Consider the following 23,437-nt stretch of genomic DNA (forward strand, 5'->3'; position numbering starts at 1 on the left):
TCGAGCTTCTCCCTAACCCGATAACGCCCACCCTTTCCGCCACCTCCCGCCGCGAGAAACCTCTTCAGCTCTTGTATTTCTTTTTGCCGCCTCTTCCTTTTTCCTTTATCCACGTCTTTATCCACTCTATCACCATCATCATAAAGGTACCCACATCGCTCCATCTCTCTCGCTCTCAACCCCTAATCTCCACTGGAAGGAAAATCTGTATCATCTCTTATCTCTATCACCACCTGCTGCTCTGTGCTTCGTGTCTCTGAGGCTCAGGAGGGAAGAGACGACAGAGCTGATGCAGAGATTAGGAAGAGACGGAAGGAAAATCAACATCACCGTCACCGACACCACCATGACAAGTCGTCGCCGCCGCCCCCATGGTTTTACGTGCAAGTCGGACCAGGTACTCATCGTCTTTGTCCCTATTCTTGATCATCTCTTCTACATGTTCTACTTACTACTCACTTAGAATTTGATTTTGAAAGTCAATGTGAAATTGTGCACGTCCATGGAATCCTAGGGTTTACTGGATGCTTTATCTGCATAATATCTCTCCACTTGAGCTGTGTTCTGCCATGGCCTCCTCAGTCAAAGAAGTTATGTTTTCTCTTCTATGTTTGTTCTAAGGTGTTCGCTTTTCTTTCTCTGGCTGGTTCAGTGTTCCTGTTCTGATTGTTCTTCCGAGGACTATTTTGGGGTTTCCTGTTTTATGGTGGCAGGGTGTTATCACTGATTATAGATGATGCGTTTTTATTTTTTATTTCTTATATTAATGTTTGTAAGTCGGAAAGTCAAGATCACCCATGACTTCTCATGGAGTTCTGTTATGAATCCAGTGACCGGTAATTCCTCGATTTTTATAAGTGAATGCTTCAAATACGGTGACCATCAGATTAATTGGTGATCCATGGATAAAATTCTGGATCACAATTCTTCTTTGGTTACTCTTCGAATGATATCCACGAATAGATTTTGAACTGCTAATGACAGTGTCCCAGAAGAGGTTTGAAAGCCGAATTACTTTTTCGTCAGGTTCACATTCAGTTTCTAGACCACTGTCTTTTTTTCCTAAAAACTAATGCAAAACCATAAGAAAGAATGGTGCACATATCGAATCGATGGAGGTTTTGGTCAAAGTGGTTATGTTTCCAACTTTCGTGGTGATTCTTGGAATGAACCAACAATGTTGATTTCGAAAGATCTTGGAGAAAGCGATCAAATAAGTTCATCTGAAAACCAGGTAAAATTGATGATGTTTCATTTTGTGATGATAGTTGCGTAAAGGGATGTAAACGAACCGAACGAACACGAACAATGACTTGTTTATGTTCGTTCGTTTAAGTTAGCGGAACAAACGAACGAACACAAACATATAAACAAATGAGTTTTCTTATTTATGTTTTAACAAATTACCTTGTTCATGTTTGTTCGTTTATGTTCATGAATATGCTAAACGAACGAACATAAATGAACAAAAATAAATAAACACAATTGAACATATATAAACATAATGGAACATATAATATAGTAATATAATAACAAACAATTGAACATATAAGAACATAAATAAAATTAAATGAACGAACATAAACGAAAATTCACGAACATAAATGAACGGACGAAACCATTGTCATGGTCATTCGTTTAACTAAACAAACGAGAATTTGTATTCATGTCTGTTCATTTATTAAATAAACGAATACAAACAATCTTCCCGTCGAACAGTTTACGAATGGTTCGTTGAACGTTAGGTTTGTTTAAAACCCTAGTTGCGTAGCTTGTAATTGGTTCAAATAACTTTGCCCTGTTTTTTAATTATCTTGATGAACGTAATGAAGAAGAAAGAATCTATGTTTCAATTGTTTTGAGTAATTAGCTAAGTTTTGCCAATGAGTTCCTCTAAGTTATCTGTTATGGAACAATTATTACGGTTTCAAGACAATGTGCCTATAAGGAGCCTGATAGGTGGGTACCCACCTACCCATGAAGCATAAACGAAAGGATAAACAATCTTACCTATCGTTCATTTGGAATTTCTAAATTGTCATGAAGATCATAGCTCTGTACATACATGTGTAGGCAAGGCGAACATACATAAGCGAAAAAAAAAATGAGAACGCTACAAGAGCTTGTCCCTAATATATATGGTCAAAGTAAGATCATTTGTTAATTAATTATCCTCCTTAAATATCTACTAAGAATCTGTGTATTTGATATTTGTAGCAAACAAACACGACATACATGTTGGATTTGGTTATCGATCACATCAAATAGTGTCAAAAACAAATTGAGGTATGCCCTTACGAGAATCAAGTCATTAGTTAATTTATCTTTTTCATAACCCTGTACTTATAATATGGTATTACTTATTTTGTTTAAATTGTGTAACATTTCAAAAGACTTCAAATCATCATGCAAAGTGTACATGTCCACATAAGCAGGAAATCTAATGCAAGTTTAAACGTATATAGGTACAGCTTGCGAGCAGCCAAGGAAGGAGAAGAAGGTGAAACTTTGTATTAATTTTAGTATTAACATAAATCATAATAAGAAATTTGATTTGCTGAATACCCTTTTTTTCTTTTATAAAATTTCTTAGATATATGTGTTCAAGACATCCCTGACATTCATTGGCAATCCCACATCTTTTACTCTTTCAACCCGATGTTTTCAGGCTAATTGTTAGATGCATTTTATATGCATCTTTTAGCACGTTTTTCTCGGTATTTTCTTATAAAAAACTAATTTTCTCCGTTGTATTGCTATAAATTGTGTATTTCTCATTATAAATTAGACCCGTATGAGAATACGACAATTTGAGGATGCTTTCTATGAAGCATTTGAGCTTAATTGGAGTTGGAAACTGAAGATTGATGTTGGGGACTGATTAGAAGCTGCTTTAATTGAAGAATTACGACCAATCTGCGAGAAAAATATAAAACATGATTGTAACATCCTGTTTCCTGCCATTTCTGGGCAGTGGGCCGGAAGTCGATTGTGTAGGGTTTTGGGCCATAAGGAGGCAAAGTTTAGTCCTTGTGGAATAAGGTAATGTTAGTTAAGAGATTTTACCCTTGAATTGTGTTTTGGCCCGAATGGTAGAAAGGGAAAAGTCATAGACCGGGTTTTTGTATGAAATATGGATTTTTATTCGAGATGTTTTTAGTCCAAGATATTTAGATAATATTGTAGAGATCTTCAACACCTTTCCGTGGATATAAAGAACGTCAAAAACGGAGTTGGAACAAAGAAGTTACGACCGTTTGAAGTTAGGACGATTTTTGGGTTAGTCGCGTACGCTGGGCGTACGAGGAGTACGCTGGGCGTACTAGGTCATCCCTAGTACGCGGGGCGTACTAGGAGTACGCTAGGCGTACGCTGGACGTACGCGATCAGTGCCCAAACCTAATTTTCGTGGTTTGAGCCCTATTTAAGCTCCTTAACTCCCCAAACCCATTCCATTCTCAACCTCCACCTCTCAAACAAACCCTAACCCTAGATTGAGCCTTGTGAGCAAAAAAGGTGTTTTAAGTGCTTTGGAGTGTTCTTGGTGCACTTTGGAGAAGCAGGAGCTCATTGAAGAAGCATTGGTTGCTTTGGAGCTTGTAGATCCAAACCTTGTTCACATTGATCTTTCTTCTAGAGGTATAAAGTTTGAATCTTGATGATGAAATTGTTAGATCTAGCTAGTTTTGGGTGTTATGAGCTTTTGGTCACTTTAAGGGCATAAAGTTTAGATCTTGAAAGTTTATGACATTGTTATGGATAAAGTTGGAAACTTTATCCATCTAAACATCATTTTGATTCAGATCTTAAGGTTGGAGACTTGGACTTTGTCACAACCCGAAAATTTTAAACCCAACAAAGCCTAAACCCTAACCAAGTACAAGTGAAACCACATTGCAATCCTTGTTGCATTGTATCCTCTATAGCCTTAAGGGCATGTGTATAAGCTAATATCTAAGTATAGTTTGAAAGCTAAGTTGATTTATGTTAGTATAAATTAATATAAGTCAAAGGATTAAAGTTTAAACTATAAAATAACACCCCATATTGGAGTTTTCGGCCAAGAATTCAAGAAAACAAAGGAGTTTGCGGTCAAAAGAATCTAGAAATATGTAGTTTTCGGCCAAACAATCTAATTCAACTGGAGTTCACGGTTGGAATAAATCAAGAACAAGGGTTTTCGGTCAAAGGTGACCGAAATCAGCCCTTATGAGACCAAAATCATTTAGCTAAGCCCACATAGGACCGAAAACCCAATAACCAAGGGCCCTTTAAGGCCGAAAACACCATTCTATATATATTTGTTCAACCGTAAACACCCCTCATTTATCACATTTCACACCGTAAACACTTCCACTTTTGCTCTCGAGTATCATCCGTAAACCCCATAAATTCATAGGAATCTTGCCCAGATCTTCTTATTTCCACCAACAACACCAAGAACATTCATTCATATCTTCAAATCTTCAAGCATCCAACTGAAAACACTCAAGAACACACCGAAAACTCCATTTGTGCACCGAAAACGTCCAGAATTATTCCAAATAATTCCTAAGACTTTTGTAAGTAATTTTCTTACATAATTAGGGTGTTGTCTAACACTTTAATTATTATTTAAACCATTACTTAATCTATTATTTAAATTAATATCTTATTAATTTAAATACGATATCATATATAACTATTATTAGGATACGACTACTCGCACATATTCTAACCCGATGATCATCACTACCACTTCGTATCCAAACAAGCACACACACTAGAGGTGAGTTCATACCCCTACGTTTTCATTCTTTTTCAATGTTCTTGGGGGGGGGGGGGAATACAAGTAAAACACAAGAAATCTTGTGTAAATATTCAAATGATTTCAAACGATTTCGAACCATGTCTAACTATCACAACTGATTCAAACTATTTTAAAACGGTTTCAAACTACTTCAACTATTTTATACCTTGGTTTTGTAAAATACATGTTTATACAAATATAAAACTCGTTAGATAAAACTTTAACCCTTTTGTAACATGTCGAGCAAAAGGGTATTTTTCACAAACCTTTTATTTTCGCTTTATACACACTGTTAAATTGCAAGAGTTTTCAATTCATTACAGAACATATACATAAACTATAATAGGTATAGTTTGGGAAAACACTACACTATTTTACTGAATTTAGGAACACTATACAGGAACAAGTATATAAACTATAATATGTATAATTTATGGAACACTACTCTATCTCACTATTTCAAGGATACACTATTTCACTAGTTCAATGATACACTACTAAAATATTTATTTAAGTATAATTATTTTGTAATACAAGTACATTACTAAAGGGAATGCATACATCTTTTAAGTACAAAAGAACACTAGTACACTATACGTAAACTAGTTAATACAGGGTTGTGAGGCGCTACTTCGTTGTACCCATCAGGGTACAAGTTAAAGTCCTATAAATTATAACCAGAGTCTCCTTGAGGGAGAGCGTGAATTTGTGTATAGATATATACGAGACTGACAATCCCGCACCTCAACTGTTAGCTATAGTTAGGCCGGCAGGCCTGGGGTGACAAATGTCATCTCATTCCGACGTCTGAAGAACGTTGTGCATGCCAATAGTCATTTTAGTATGGTTATGAGAAACTCACAATAGTATCAACTAAAACGTTTAGTTTACGGGAAATACATAGCTTCAAAGAGTTTTATTTTAATAATAGAACTAAACCACACTGCGTCTCTAGCACTATGAACTTACATTCTAGAAAGGACTTTTAATGCTTATTCTATGATTACTTGATTTATACGTTAGGGTTATATATAAATGATATCCGATTGGTAGTAAAATAGGTGAAGTCTGCTTTACTTCCTGTTCCTTGTTTGATTGTGGGCTTAGAGCAGAATCACACAGTCTACTACTTATTCGATTTTGGTTATATATGACTTGTACACATTAAGTAATCGTAGGGGGAAACAGTTATGGGTCAAGTCACCATATACAAGAACAGTACACTATTTTCTAACACAAAACATATCTTTCTGAGGAAAACTTATATCTATATAGTTTTATTTAATAATAAAACTACAAGTATACTATTTCAGAGTAGATTAATATGCATAGATCGGGGTCTAAAGGTTTAAAGGCTACATATCATCTTACTAAGAAAATATTGGATTTCATGAAGGAACTCACACTCGCATTATCAAAAGGGATCTTTACTGTAAGTTATGTAATTTCCTAGTGGATACGTTAGGTTTATATACAATAAAGATCCGACATGCAGTGGAATGTGTGATTTCCGCCTCATTTCCTATTCCTTGTTTGGTTGTGGGCTTAGGGAAGAACCACAAAATTGGCTATTTGTTCGATCTGGGTTATATATAACTTGTATGCACTAAGTAATCGTAGAAGGCACTAGTATGGGTTATATTACTTATAATTCTTTACATCAGAAAATATAGGATTTTCTGGAGGAACATACTAAGGTTTTCAAGGAACAAAGTACATACTTTCTAATACAAAATGCTTATGAACTCACCAACTTAAATGTTGATACACTTTCAAAATCACTTGTATTCTCAAGAAACTAGTAGACAGGTACATGCACAGGTTTCAAGAAGACGGAGCATAGTAGCTTCAAGTCTTTGTTTTGCTATTTACTTTTGAAGTCAATCATATGTGACTTGAATACAATGTAAACACTATATTATTAATAAAATGGTTGTTGTTGTTTTGATTACTATTTTACAATTGTTGTGATACTGTACATGACGTCCTCCGCCCCCCGAACGTTTCCGCCGTTCCGGTTTGGGGGTGTGACAGACTTAATGGATTAAGTTGAAAAAGATGCACTTTTGGGTCCCTTTGAGACTTAAAGACTAGATCTTGTTTGTTGGGACCATTCTAATGGATAAAGTTGGAAACTTTGTCCATTATGGAGCTATTAGGAACCATAAAAATGTGATCTTGGTCCTTCTCTCCATTCCATGCAAGAGTTGTGATGTCTTAATGGATTAATAAGTTAGGGTTTTTGCTTTTGGACCTACCCTAGCCATGGAAAGTCATAAAGGTGGAAACTTTATGACTTAAGACAATGTTTTTAGGCTAGATCTGAGTTTGGGTGAAAAGTCCTTAAGGGATTAAGTGCTTAATGGAAAGGATGGAACCAACTTGTGTACGTTGGGCGTAATATTCATACGCTGGGCGTACTAAACTATCTCGGGTACGCTGGGCATAAGTTGAGTACGCTGGGCGTACTCAACCAACCTTGGACTTTCACTTTTGTTGACTACATTGACCGTTGACTTTTTGACCAAGTTTGACTTTAGGTCAAACTTGAGGGTTTTGACTGGTGATTAATATTTTACATGGTTCTGGTGTTAGTGGATCCGCGGGAGCAAGCAATGTAGCAGAGAGCGTGTTGCAGTGGTTCTCGGGTTACTTCATTCCGGTGAGTTTTCCTCACTGTACTAGTGGGTCGAAGGCACCAATGCCGGCCCACTGGATTTTCTATTTTGGTTTATAAGGTTTTGTTATGCAGTAGTGATGTATTAGATCTGTATTCTGAGATATAGGATGTTGCTATGGACATGCCTGTTTGTTTGACCGATTATATGATTATCCGTTTGATGTTTATATGTTATCTGTTATGCATATGTCGACATAGTAGGGTTAGTTTGAGGTTGTACTGCTTTGTGCGGTAGCCAACAAACTCGGGAGCAATCCAAACATAAGTTGTGTGCTCCGAGGGCAAGCCAAACTTATGTTGTGGGCTCGGGAGCAATCCAAACATAAGTTGTTGGCCCCGAGGGAAAGCCAGACTTATGATGTGGGCTCGAGAGCAATCCAAATTTGAGCTGTAGGCCCGATAGGCAAGCCAGACTCATATTACGGGCTCAGGGGGTAATCCAGTCTTTTAGCTGTGGACTCAGTATATGATGTTATATGGTGTATGTTGGTAGTTTGGGGGAACTCACTAAGCTTCGTGCTTATAGTTGTTTTTTATGGTTTCAGGTACTTCAGATGATCGGTAAAAGCAAAGGCGTGATCGTGCACATCTTTCAGATTTTATGTTATTGGATTGTGGGATACTCTGATTTACGTACTATACTTTTGAAACAACGTTTTAGTAAACAGTTATTTACTTGGGTTTGGTTTGGAAAAATGAAAATTTTACTCTGATTTTTAGGGCGTTACAATTTGGTATCAAAGTCCTAGTTTGAGTGAATTGGATGAACATTCGTGTGAATCCAGACTCAAACTAAGGATCTGTGAAAGTTTTCAAATTATTTTCAAATTAAATTCAAATTATTTTCAAAAGTAACCAAGGAAGGATGAGATGTATACGATCAACCGGAGCAAGAATGTATACCCCAAGTTACCACACTGTTACTTGTTTATGATGTTTATGGTAGAACTACATGCTAGTGATAGGCTAGGGATCTTCAGGAATTGCATGATAGAATTGCCTGATATATGATGGCTGATAACCTAGGGTTACTTCTTGTATGAATTTGACATCATTACTGTAGTTTCTTAGTGTGTGCATCATAGTTGTACATAACAAAGATTCTATAGCATGAGAATGTTTTATTTAGCTTTATCTCCTGTTCTTGTCTGATTAAGGGCTTAGGGTAGAGTCAAGTATTCGACTGTCTATGGGATCCAACGTTATGTATGACTAGCATGCACGAGTGGCTGTAGGGTTGGTGGAAGTTTCATGAGTGTGTGCAGTTCATAGCAGTTCATAGCACTATCTGACCGCATGAAGAATGCTACGGCTGCCCCGCAGTCGTACAATACTTCCTACGCTATCTCAACCAACGCCCATGACCCTACTGCTCCTTACTAATCTAAACACACCCAAGGGCTAACACTCACGCGACCTATCATCCTGACTAAACTCGAGTCCTGACGGGAGTTCCCAAACCTGGTATCCCCAACACCAGCTGTCAAACACCAAGAAAATGCGAACTCGACGTTGGGAAGTTTCCCATACTCCCAACTCACACACTCCTCAATCTGCTTGGGACGCCTTCCTCCTCAGCGGAAATGCGAAACTCCTCCTAGTTTCGTACCTGCTTCTGTTCCTGAATACCTGAACGATCCTCCCCCACTTCAATTCGTCTAAGATATTACAACACTCAATGCTTGAAGGATTCCCATTCCTTCTTACCATCCAATGATCAATTTGCTAACAACCAATGCTTTCCACTGCTAGTGCTCCTGAACAAACCAATACTAAAACAGTACAACTCTTGGAGACTAACGGAACACTTCTCGAGTTCCAATCACACCTGATACAACTATCGTATCCTGGGAATCCACTATATAAGGAGACGTCCTCACACTACTACTGTAAGATTCATGGTATGCAGATGGCATATAACCCGAACATACGTAAAAAATATTACTCTAATACACACTTACTCATACCGGTGCAAGACAATAGCAATAAAATCATAAGTAAGAACTGATAGGAAAACAAAAGATACACACCTGCATCATCGGAAGCTGCTCGTTCCTCCTCTGTAGTCAGCTGGAAAGCCCTGCTCCTCGCCGCAGACGCTTCTGCCCTGCCCTGACAGCCGTCGGTGATCCTCAATGTCGCAGGGGTAGGTGCCATCGCCTGTCCCACTGCTTTCAAACTCGGACATTGGGCCTTCTTGTGGCCCCTCTGACTGCAATGAAAACATATAAGATTTGATCCCTGGGTGGTGTTAGCAGTACAATCCCTGCTATAATGACCGATCCGCCGCACTTGAAGTAGCCAGAATCATCACCATTTCCACTCCTACACGCACCCTCGTGCGTCCTGCCGTACCTGCCGCATCGGCTACGGTCCTGATGACCCCTCAATCTAGAATCCGATACCTTGGGTCTCTTGCCCGATCCAGCAGATGTCCGAACCTCGTCTGGCTTCCTCTTCCTCTCTGCCTCCAAATCGATCTCCCTCTCTCTGGCTTGAGCGATCATATCCTCCAGCGTCTTGTAGCTGGATCGGCTCACAAATTGCCTGATGTCGCTCCTCGGCATCTCGTGATATCGGGCCTTCTTCATCTCCTCATCCGCTACATACTACGGGACAAGAAGGGCCCTCTCCCTGAACTTAGCAGTGATCTCAGCCACCATCTCTGTGGTTTGCTGGAGGTCCTGGAACTCCCTTGATAGCTTCTGTACCTTAATCACTGGTGCAAACTCGGCACTGAACCTGGCCGAGAAGTCACACCATGTCATCGCGTCAATAGCGGCATCGTCTCCAATAGCATGTCCAACCTCGTCCCACCAATCACGTGCTCTGTCCTTTAGAAGACAGGAGGCGAGTCAGACCTTGTCCCCCTCCGGACATCGGCTAGTACGAAAGGCGTTGGCGACATTGGCCAACCACCGACTGCTAGCAATGGGGTCCCTAGCCCCATGATAGTCTGGAGCTCCACAAGCTCTGAACTTCCTGAATGTCAATGTGCACACCCCCATCATGGCCGCCATCTCAGTACGGAAAGCACCCAACCTCTCATCAAGAATCTCCAATATACCCTCCTTGACCGTTCCGAAGATCACATGAATCTGAACAATAATATTGCGTGTAACCTTAGCTGAAATAAACTCTCTCATCTGATCATCGAGCTGCTCGGCTCCTGATCCTGAGCATGATCCCTCGCCGACGCCAAAACCGCCAACTGGTCTAGTGTGTAGCGTCACCATACTGAAAATACACCATAACAATCATCAGAATACTCATCATAACTTGAGGGATCTCACACACTACAAGTTCCATGGTTTCATCTCAGCCCTCCTTGATTCGAGTATGGATCCTCTGCTTTCAGTAGTACGGGCCCATACTACCTTCCACATCTATTCGTACTTTCCTCAAGAATTGCCTTGACTCCACCAAGTCCCTTCTACTACTACTGCTCTTCGCGCTAATCTCATCCTAACTTTCCCTAGGGTAACATCTGCCCCACTCTCCGACATTAGCTGCATAAGAAGTCCCTACTATCTCCCCCTAACTAGCTCGCGAATACTGTTACATATCACTAAGACCAAATAATTATTTGAATGAGAGGTCCTACCCTACAACGGTTAGACTCAAACGAGAGCTGTGAAATAGAGCTAAACCTAACCTTCTGAAATTATTTAGTCCTCATAATATGTAACTTAACATATTTATTTACTAGTTAGTTAAAGATAACTAGAACTCCTAAAAGCACAAAGCAAGTAGCATTCGAGCATTGAGTAAACCAAATCAAACATATTCTAATCAGGCCATCATATTATTGACTAATCAGCACTAGCATATAGTTCCATAAGCTCATACAGTAGGCATATAAGGCATCCTTCCTAGATCCTTAGCCCTATTCTAGCATGCAGTTCTCATACACATATAACAGACATACAAGGCATCCTTCCTAGATCCTTAGCCCTAATCTAGCATGCAGTTCTCATAAGCATATCATAACATAACAAACTTGTATGGGTAATTTGGGAGAGCTTACTTGAGCTCGGCTAATTGCATGCACCACACCCCTTTTCTCTTTTCGAAATCCTTTTTATAAAAATGGTTTTCTTTTCTTTTTGAAAATTTTCATACCAAGTCCTCAGTTTGAGTTCAGACACACCCGAGAGTGTGCCCGAATCCCTCAAACCAAGGCTTTGATACCAACTCGTAACACCCATAAAATACGGTCCAAAAATTTCATTTTTAATTATTAAATAAAACCATAGTTATCAAAACATTTCATCAAAACATAAGTCAACACATATCAAAATATTATTATCAGAGTTTCCAAATCAAAACATCAGAGTAAACATCCCAGGCTAAAACATCATGGTGTGTGCAATGCAGTCATCCCGAGCTCTTCTCTCTACAAATGGAAGTACCTGAAACGAAAACTGAAAACCTTAAGCACGAAGCTTAGTGAGTTCCCCATACTACCACATACCATACACATAACCACATATATTGGGGCCCCGCCCAACATCAGGCCCAGCCCGACATCGAGCCCTGCTCGATATACATATCTATTTCTTCCATGCCCCGCCTGTCTCTGGGCCTCGCTCGCTATAAACATACAAATAATATCATATAATCATACTAGCACATAAATAATCATACACAATACTATATGCTCCAGTCCTAAGGCATTGCCTATCATGGGCCCCGCCCCGCCCCTACTCTGCTAATGATGAGATATGGAACCTCGTCCACACTCAGCTAACGATGAGATACGGGACCCCGCCCACACTCACCTCCTTACCAGGGTCATACAAGTATCACACAGACAACAAGTATAATCAACATGCACATAATCATCGGGTACCACCCGACATCGATCCGTAGTCCGGAAGCACACATATAAACACTCATTAGGAACCGCCTGGTATTAGAACTTGGTTCGAAAAACATACAATCATACATACGGGCCGACATTGGTTCCTTCGACCCGTCCCTATAGGAGGAGACTCACCTCGAATGTCAGATGATAGCTGAAACGTCTTTGCCCCACGATCGGCTCTACTCAAACCTCTACATAACACAATCCTTAGTAACCATTCCATGTTTCATAACCCCTCAAGGGTCAACCCTGGTCAGAGTCAAGTCAAGGTCAAGGTCAGCATCCAAGTCAAAGTCAAATCTAACGCTCCCAGTTGACTCAACTCGTCGAGTTTGCCCTTCAACTTGTCGAGTTCCCATGAATCACAGAATCGTGAAATCGCGATCCAACTCGTCGAGTTTTCCTTCAACTCGCCGAGTTCTTCCTTTTAACAGAATCGAGACGCTTTGACCCAACTTGTCGAGTTCCTCTATGAACTCGTCGAAGTTCTCCAGTCTTCAGAAAACCGCAGAAACCCTAGCCAACTCACCGAGTCATCTCCACAAATCGCCGAGTTTGCTCAATATTCAGAAAGGTCGGGGGACCACGATCCAACTTGCCGAGTTGGATAAGCAACTAGTCGAGTTCTCATAGTCTTAACTCATTCAGTCACTTCCAAGTGAGTCTAATGCCTCCAAACCATATATCTGGTCCCCTAGGGCTAAGATACCACGTAAAGTTGCTAACTTTACGTCCATGCATGGTATCAAGAGGCTAAAATACTAAAACTAAGCTTCATAAGAGGGACAGGGCATCGAGGAGGGCCAAGACTGGATAAAGCTGGAAACTTTAAGTCTCAGTAGGCCATGAAATGTCTAGATCCGAAGTCTTAACTTCAGAACATGATCATATCCAAGAATGACTCCAAAATAAGCTACTAACGGCCATAAGCTTCTCCATGAAGAGATCTAGTAAATAAATAGTCAAGGTATCTACTTTATACCTCCAAGTGGCTGCAACAACACTGAAAATACCGGATCTAATGCTTCTCCCTTCAACTGTGTACCTCCAACTTCAAGCTCCCTCAAGAAAAGCACCAAAGAATGCTCTTTAAGCTCACACACACTCAAAATGGGGAAAGAGGCATGATTAGATTTTTCTATGGACTGAGGGAATGATGAGGGTGGCCAACAATGAGAGTTAAGGCCATTAAATAGGGTGCAAACCCTAAAAATTAGGGTTTTCATGTTCAACCTTCAACTCGTCGAGTTGGGACCTTCCAACTCGTCGAGTAGGTCTTATAATTCACGCGACCTTCTTAGTTTCTACACGACGAGTTGGGGCCTCCCAACTCGTCGAGTTGGCTTACTAAGATGCATAATCTCCTTAGAATTTCATCCCAGGAAATCGGGCTGTTACATGTAATTAGTTTTTAGCCATATCAGGTTGAAAACCCTAGATTTCAGTTTCGCATTGACTTGATTTTTTCGTGTAAGTAATCATTAGGCTTGATTTTTGCTTGTGAATCCTATATAGTTTGATCAATTTTGTGTTTAATGAATGTTTGATTTTACTTTAGTTTTTTTGGCCACTTGAATTGATATTAAATCATTCCGGTTAATTGATTATTATGATCCATAATTGTCTTAATTAATCAGTAATAAGTAACGAGTGTTAGATTGGTTCTGTGCTAGGATTTAATTATAACATAAACTAATTGAACAAATTTTTACACTGCCGAGCCTATGAGATGTATTTAACTATACTGCGAGTTTTACACTGTTATTAATAATGCTTTTCTAGATTAATTAAGAGATTGTTTGATTAATTTAGAAAAAAGTAAGGTGTAATTCAATGAGTATGTTTGTATTAAATAATTTGTTAAAAAAAGATTATTAGATATTGTTAATGATTTTCAACACCAGTTTAGACAGTGTACAATTCAAACAATCAAGTTAAAGGTTATTTTCATGATTAGAAGAATCACCGCGAAACTGAAATTGCTTTTAATCATTTGATTATTCATAAGTTATTAGTTGCATTTTTATAATTTCTCGTTTAATATTTATTTTAATCATCAAAACACCCCTATTTAATTTACTGTCAGACTAGTGCGAACTTTACACAAGAAGGCATAGACCTTAGGACGTGTCCCTATGGATTCAACCTTGCTTTCATGTACTACCCCTTAGTGCAATTGAGCGGTGTTTTATACATATATATTATTTTTTAGGTGCTTGCGACAATATCTTAACATTAATATTTGTTATTTTGGAGCAATTGACACTTTACTTGGACTTTCTAGTAAAAAAAATGATATACCTTTCAGGTTTAGTGTTGTGGATGCTCGTTGTGGATGCTCATGAGGCTCTTTCTTCAAGGTCATTAAAAGCAAAGGTGTTTCTATGTTAAATATGCACCCCTTAGATATGAAATTCATTTTCACATGAGATGCAAGGGGTTTTTTTATTTTTTTTTATTTTTCATATCTATATCCTGTATAACTTAAACAAAATTTTGGTTATTTATCGAAAGCACCGCGTTTTGAAGGCCACATATGTAACGATCCAAGAATCTCCTTGTTAACGATGTTAGTCTTCCGTTATATATAGGATTAAGTTGTACGTTTATTTCATGTAGAAATGTATGCTTAGTATATAATAACATGAACAAAACGATACTATTTATGATTTAAAAGATTTAATTAATATTTTGAATGATTATCTAGGATTTATTAATAATTCAAAATGATTGAAAATGGGTTATTTTATTTTATATTTAATCTAATTAAACGATTGTACAAAAAAAGGAAAATCTTATTTAATATGGTTAGGGTTACTATTGGAAGGTATCAAAGTTCAAGGACCATAGATGTAAATTTGAATTCAATTGGTGAATTAAATCTATAAGCAATCGTAATGACAAGAATGTTGTAACTAATTGAGATTTTTTTGGAAACGGCAAATGATTAAACGGAAGCCTACTCGCATATTTCAACTAGCACCCTGGGTTTGAGCTCCTTTACAGGGCAAACCCAGCCCCCATAGGGGTTTCCTGGGAAAATTTCCCCACATGTGACACAAGTTTAAGAGGCACCCAAATTGGGTTTTGCAGGGATTGAACTCCCGACCTCTGACCCCACGTGGGTATTAAACCCGATACCTCTTCCCAGCTAGGCTGAAAGTCATTGGTAACTAATTGAGATTTAAATTACTTATACGATTTAATTAAGAATCAAAATGTATAAAATGTGTTTAATTAACTTTAAATTTTAATTAAGGTAATAAGTCTAGGGGCTGAATAGTTAATCATAGGAACTTTAATTGAAATGAATATAAGAGATGGGGATTTTAATGAATTGGAGAAGTTATTGGGGACCAAAACTGTAAATTGATCTTTAATCAATTTCCTGCGATTATGGAAGGGGCCGTATCTTTCCATCTCCTATTCTCCTTCGTTTCTGTTACACACATTGATAAGGAACAAAATGGTGCAATTATTTAGAGATTCCGAGGACGGAATCATTTTAAGAAAGGTAGACTTGTAACGATCAAAGAATCTCCTTGTTAACGATGTTAGTCTTCCGTTATATATAAGATTAAGTTGTGCGTTTATTTCATGTAGAAATGTATGCTTAGTATATAATAACATGAACAAAACGATACTATTTATGATTTAAAAGATTTAATTAATATTTTGAATGATTATCTAGGATTTATTAATAATTCAAAATGATTGAAAATGGGTTATTTTATTTTATATTTAATCTAATTAAAAGATTGTACAAAAAAGGAAAATCTTATTTAATATGGTTAGGGTTACTATTGGAATAGGTATCAAAGTTCAAGGACCATAGATGTAAATTTGAATTCAATTGATGAATTAAATCTATAAGCGATCGTAATGACAAGAATGTTGTAACTAATTGAGATTTAAATTACTTATACGATTTAACTAAGAATCAAAATGTATAAAATGTGTTTAATTAACTTTAAATTTTAATTAAGGTAATAAGTTAAGTGAATATATAAGTCTAGGGGCTGAATACTTAATCATAGGAACTTTAATTGAAATGAATATAAGAGATGGGGATTTTAATGAAATTGGAGAAGTTATTGGGGACTAAAACTGTAAATTGATCTTTAATCAATTTCATGCGATTATGGAAGCGGCCGTATCTTTCCATCTCCTTCGTTTCTGTTACACATGACGCATATACCAACCGTCTGCCCTAATTACTCTCGCATACGTTTCTCTAAGGATACCTGATAGGGTTACACTAGACCCAGGAGAAAAGATAAGAAAAGGAAAATAGGGGTTGATTATGGAATAAAAGCCAAATATAGAGACCCAAGCTGTAAATTTGTTTTAGATAACACCCATTTAATTAAGGAAGATGATGCGACCAATCTTCCTCTTTGTTTCCGTTTCCAGGAGGCTTATACGTCTTTCCCTTTACACCCTAAAAACCGATTACAACACCCTTTGGGTTGTTTCATCATCGACATTTACAAGAAAGAGGGAGAAAAAAACGAGTGAGAACGATGTAGTGAAACGAGAGAGAGTGAGGCGAGAGAACAGAGAAGTTCGAGACAGTCGTGAACTTGGAGGCATCTTCAGGAGTGGAAGAAGAGAAGCGAAACGTGTTTGGCCCTGTTATTGCTGTTGCGCGTCCAACATCGATCCGGTAAGAACTACACCTTGATCGGACCCTTTGTCAACTCTCGTCTTCTGTTCTTCCTATTTCACGACATAGCTGTCGATATACTTGCCATGTATTTGTTGTTTAAAACCTATAAACTTTCTTAAGAAGTGAAGACAGAAAGTTTACAAGCTTGTGGAGGCATAACTAATTCCCTCTTAACATTAAGTTGGAAAATATGAACGATATTGATCCTTACGTGAAATCTGAACTATTTGAGCATATGAAAATCCATTTCATCTTCTGATTCGCAAGACTCTAAGACAAAATATATAATAGTACAAGAGTATCCTTTATCTTAATTGTTTTATACGTGGCCATTTCAGTACCACTAAACCCAGTCATCTTAATATCTTACGAATGATATATAAATTCTAGAGTGACTAAGGAAATGATGGTTTTGACTTTAGCTCCTGTGTAAACTGCATGTAAGGGTCCTACAAGTTGGTACATGTAGAAGAATGAGATTATCAATGGTTATTTAACAGTTTGGGTAGTGAATAATATTTTTAATTATTAGACAAAATGAAATTATGATCTAGGACCGATTAAAAGAATTGCACAAGCTTGACCTGAATTATAATTATGTTAAGGCGATGTTAAAATATGTTAGTTTTAAAGTTTAAACAATAATTTAAAACATACTCTGATTATATATATGACATATGATATATATAATATATTTAGTTACAAATATAGGAGGGCTAGCGAATGGAGGATTATTATAGTTTTGACGTCTTATGGTACATTCTGAGCTTTATTAGTAAAGATGAACTAATAATGGTAAATGTGTTATTAAAATGATAAGGTACATGTTAAAAATATGTTAACTTTAAAGGGTTAAAAATAATCTAAAACTTGATTACGTTTTATGACATTTGATATTTTAGGTCAATTATTATTTTTATATTATTAATGGGCAATCTTTAGTTAGAACCTAAACTAAATGTTAAACATATATTTGTTTAGGTATTTTTTTGAAAGTTACGAAGCTTACGAGTTGAAGTGAAAGGGTAATTCATTCGACCAATATTAAGGCGAGTCAATAGACTTTTCATAAACCTTGTATATAGTCGAAAACTATTTTCCAGAAACGGCTCGATTAGGCAAATTAGAATATTATTAATTGTTGATTATGCCTATATGTGCAGTATGAGATATGTCATTGTTTTGCCTTTTGTGACACTTGCAAGCTTAGTAAATTTGGTTGATATGCCTATCTTGGTACTTGATACGATTAATTGCAACTATGACATGCTATATGAAATGTTTGATATTTGACAATGACCTTGTTGAGTATCTTGTTGGTATAAATGTTATGTATCTTGATTATGATAATACGAATTTTGCATGCTCGTACTTGATTTACGATCGATTATGCGGGGTTATGCATAGAGGGCAAGGGTAGAACCTAGCAATTAGCATGAAACCCTATCCGGATACATTCGAGCCTAGTTGGTTGAAAATACCTTCTAGGAAAAGAGCTTAAGTCATTTACGAGTTGCTCGGTCTTTCTAGATGCCCGTGCGACACATGGTACGTGTACACTTCGGTGTTTGCGGACTGGAGTGATGTTGGCCATTCGAACGAGGCTTGTACAAACATCACGTAGGTGCTGGGAGGTGGCGAACGAATGTCACCGCTTGTACCAACACCAGAACGACACTGCGATGTACTTGTACATTGCATAGTCGGAGTAGTGAAAGTGGAGTCTTGGGGTCGGTGTGACGGGTGGGAGTCGCGAACCACCGAAAGCATTTGCCTGGCCAGGCACACAAGTAGCGAACGGGGTTTTCCTTTGGGGTTAGGTATTACTACGAGACTACCTACGCCTATACGATTATGATACATTCCTTTGATATGATGATATATGATTACGATATGATTATGCATGAAATACGATTGTTGTTACACAAATGAACGATATGTGAATGGATGATATAAAATTGAATGATTGAATTTTATGTGTAGTTTGTCTATATGTTTTTTAATTTGAATGATTGACCCGTTAGGGGATGGTATGTTTTCCCTTTGATTGTGTACAAACTCCTATTGGCTCACGAAGCATTTGCTGACACTTGTTTCTTTGTTTTGTGCCTTTACGATTGGTACAAGTAGCTTAGGAGCTTGGCTTGGTGAGATGGGGTCACGTTTGGGTAGTTTATCCTTAGAATAAAGATGCCACTTGGACACGTTATTTACTTTTGATACTTATGCTTCCGCTATAATTAAATACTTTTGATATTTTGGTTTTGAATTGAACGTAACGTTGTGGTTTGAAATGTTTTTGAAATAAACGATGGTTACAGTCTTCCGCTGCATTTGCCACTAAAAGATTTTAAAATAAATGAAAAAAAATTGAGTTAAATCCATGACGTTACAACATAACTACTGTAATTCACCTAAATTTGTTTATAATAGCCTATGGTAAGCCTTTGTTTTTCGACATGTTGTTCGATTTAGAGAGGCTCTTCATTTGGCTACGATTACGGATTGTATTTTGTAGCCTTTGATCTTCCAGCTGCTATAATAACCAATCATTTTTCGTTTATAAATGAGGCATCTTGGACAATCTTTCAAGAAACGATTTGTTTATGTTCATTCATCTTTATAGTTTGTTGGTTATTGATTTTTGCGTTTTGGTTAAGATGAAACATCATAATAATCTTTGTTTTATTGATTTTGTTTATGTTCATTAATTATTATAGTTTATTGGTTGTTGATTTCTGCAATCAATTTTGCTCTTGTTTGTATATGCAACACGTATACATGAAGACATCAAAATTGAACAACATTGATATGATTTTAATGGAGTAGGAGGTAGTTATGTGATGTCTATGTCTCTTTTCTTTACTTTGCGTTGGGTTAATGTTTTTTGTTTGTTTGTTTGCTAATGTCAGGGAAAGTGTCTTTATGATATTGATGAAGAGAGTTTGATAGAGAAGTTTAATGGATCCCACCAATGCAAAAATAGACAAATAAAACTTCCAAATTCGGAGAAGAATTCCAAAATTATCCAGAAATATTGCCCACACCCTGGTCGAATCAATCCAAAACCAACCCAACTGACGCGACATGTCAAAACTGGACTCTATGTAGGCCACACGCACGCCTGAAAAAACTGAAGAACGTCACTCCGGCATCCAAATTCCCAGAAACCAAAGAAAGCTGCCAACTCAAGCCTTCTAGGAACAACAATTCCACAACCAAATGGTCGAGAGTATGCATACATAGAGACCAAGATATATGTTTACAAAACTTAACGAAGGGCTGACGCATCAATTGCACCTTCAATTAATCATAACTCAAGACCTTCAAACAACCTCAACTGTCAACGATGAATGAAATGACCAATGATCTCTTATACTACTGAAGGAGCCTGAGCAGAAATACACATATCAAACCCTAAAGCTGATAAAAAAATTAACCAATTCCCAAAATTGAACAAAGATAACTAACCTATGCCATGGGCTAACCATGTTCTCTATAACCGATGCATAACTTGAGTGGTTCAACGCCCCTCTATCAAGATCATTGTCACTTCAAAAAGGAACTACTGACCACAACAAGTTCCTTACTCATCATTTTCCTACTACGAGGACAATGCATGCATCCTTGAAGGCATAAACCTAACGACAACTTGATCTGCACCCACAATCTGACCAATCCTTAAATTCTCCGCGAACATGGTGGATTCCGATACCAACTTGATTCACAAGGCACCTCAAGAATTGAACTTTGCTCCATTAAACTTACATATGCTTAATAGTTCTAACAAACCTGCTATAACAACATGAATCTCTATCCACTGACGGTATCTGACCCTGCACCCGCTCATCAACCTCGTGTTGGCACTACACCTCAAATCCGAAATCATATGCCAACTCTCTCTTTCCTTCGAACGTGGCATGCTGGAGAAACATAAACCTATAGTAGAAAACTACATACAAAGACATCAGCCGACCACCCAGCCTCAGGCTGCAGTCTTCAAGTCGATCATCACAATCGCTTCATACTTACGTCTCGCGACTCTACTGGCACTACTTTGTACAAGGCCATCAAGACCTTTGAATCAACTAACTCACACATGTCTACACTAATCAAATCCAATCTTTATTGGCCACTAATGCCCGAATAATGACCAGACTCGCCTTCATCCTGGACGACAATCATCGAAAGACAAGCACCGAAGGAAACGACTATAATTAACACTAGTTCTATACCACACTATCTACCTTGCACTAGCTCCTTATAAACCTTTTCGAATCTTCCTGACCCTCATATGGATCCTGTGCTTTCAGTAGTATGGGACCATACTATCTTCCACACCTATTAGTATGTGTCCTAAGAATTGTCTCAAAGTTCCTGAGTCACTACACACATCCACTACTAACCGCAGATACCCATACTCCCACAAGCACATACTACTGATAATCCTAGACTGTCCCTCTAGGATTCTTCTCACATGTATGCACACACTAAAAAACCTTAACTGTAACAATTGCGACTTTTGGCACCGATCGTTATTTACGAAAATTGACAAATGTCGAGTATAAAAATCTTAATACATAATATATATCAATATATGATAGAAATATAAAGTGTCGTATTAAGATAAATAGGAAAAATCAACCGAATCGTCCGTAAGTCGTAAAAATTAGTGCGCCAAAACATATATATTTTATTATATATTTAGAAAGTACGTGTCACCCTGATTCGAAAAATATAAATTTCATAAAAATCCGACTCTGTATGAATTAATTATGATTTTTGTAAAATATAAAAATCAACCGCATAATAAAAACTATTAATGTCAAAAGCTACAGAAAGAATGGTTGACTTTTCGGGTAAAGTCACCAAAAGGAAAATCGTAGTGCTCTTTAAGATATGAAATTTGATAAAAAGATCGTCAAAATCAGAGTCCGTACGAGAGAGTTATAATTTTTGCAAAATCATTAAATCATATAAAATAAGCGCTAAAAATAAAATTCGGAATTAGACAATACAACCTAAAGGAAAGTTGTAGTACCCGTTGAGGTCTACGCGTGAATATAAAGAACGTCAAAAACAGAGTTCGTATGAAGAAGTTACGGATTTTTAAAGTTTTACGAAATGCGCCAGAAGCAAAAAGGTCGTGACGCGTGCAATCTTCTAGAAGGGCGACGTGGACCACCAGGAAAGTGACACGGCACACCTCTAGGCTCCTCCCATTTGCACGGGGCGCACAGCTTTTGCAAAGGGCACACTTTAGTTTTTTGCCTATAAAGGCGCAACAACCCTCATTCGATACTCACTCAATTCTATTCATTTCTCTCTCGTTTTTCTTCGAGGATTCCTTCAAATTCCTCATGAAATTCTTAGAAAATTTTATTAAATATATATTTTAATAATTATTTTTATATTCTCGAGTCCGGTCGATCCCGATGCGATCTTCGAGTCCCGAGTCCCGATTCTAACCTACATCAGCGATATCACGCTTCAAAAGTGAGTTTCACAACCCCTTTTTCTATCGTTCTATAAAATATGGGGGGTGGGGGACATGTTATAAAACTACTGTATCTATTTTACAAAATATTATTATTTGTAATATATTAGTAGTTTATGTGATAAATACGTTAGGATAATATGCCGATAGAAACTCTACCTAGTCTTAATCAATGATATTATGCTTAGTCTCTATGCTACCCGATATACCAGGAAAAGATTATATGGATAACATAATATCTAGAAGTAATGCTGATGAAATATATGGATATGTACTGTACCTAATCGTTACTGACCAATTTCCTAGGATAACATAGTACCTAGAAGTAATGCTGATCAAATATATTGATATTTATTGTACATAATCGTTACTCTGCCCAAGTATTCTGTTTTCAAATTAACCATAATTAAGGTATATATGTATGACAAAATTATATATATATATATATATATATATATATATATATATATATATATATATATATATATGTACAAGAAAATTATGAGATCTATACGTTATAATATCAAATATAAAGCAAAAGAGTTATATTATGATAATTATAGAAAATTATTAAGTAGGAAAGTTAAAGAAAAGATAAAAGACCTAAGGTTAATGTGTTATTGAGTTTTATCCTTAACCTGAACCTATCAAAGATATCAAAGCAAAGATAATTATATATAAGGTTAAATATATATATATATATATATATATATATATATATATATATATATATATAATTATAAATATAAATTATATCAAAGAAAATTATATCACGTCGTCACTCCTCACGTATATTGGTTAGATATTATGTCGCAATTCTGCCAGTTTGGCTTTGTTAAAGATATATCTATTTAATAAAATTAAATAATAAATAAACTAATAAAACAAAACGGTTATGTAGATTAAGCTTGGATGATATTCCCAACTTAATCTGT

The 23,437-nt window shown here is 37.1% G+C and overlaps 1 long non-coding RNA gene across 9 annotated transcripts; it reads left to right on the top strand.

Moving 5' to 3' along the window:
• The first annotated feature begins 15 nt into the window (after window positions 1-15).
• On the top strand, window positions 16-20,030 carry LOC145119046 (uncharacterized). 9 transcript variants are annotated; one of them, XR_013713621.1, is made up of 6 exons: window positions 16-1,234; window positions 2,074-2,147; window positions 2,218-2,286; window positions 2,466-2,500; window positions 7,385-7,451; window positions 14,645-14,871. It is a non-coding gene; the product is annotated as an uncharacterized LOC145119046 (long non-coding RNA). The 9 variants fall into 9 exon arrangements; XR_013713620.1 differs by lacking the exon at window positions 14,645-14,871 and adding an exon at window positions 8,015-8,114; XR_013713626.1 differs by lacking the exons at window positions 7,385-7,451; window positions 14,645-14,871 and adding an exon at window positions 2,594-2,772 and having other exon boundaries at window positions 23-836; window positions 985-1,234.
• The last annotated feature ends 3,407 nt before the right edge of the window (window positions 20,031-23,437 follow it).

The sequence above is a fragment of the Lactuca virosa genome, chromosome 6 (genome assembly GCF_052849685.1).
Source record: "Lactuca virosa cultivar CGN04683 chromosome 6, Lactuca_virosa_CGN04683_v6, whole genome shotgun sequence".
NCBI classification, from domain to species: Eukaryota; Viridiplantae; Streptophyta; class Magnoliopsida; order Asterales; family Asteraceae; genus Lactuca; species Lactuca virosa.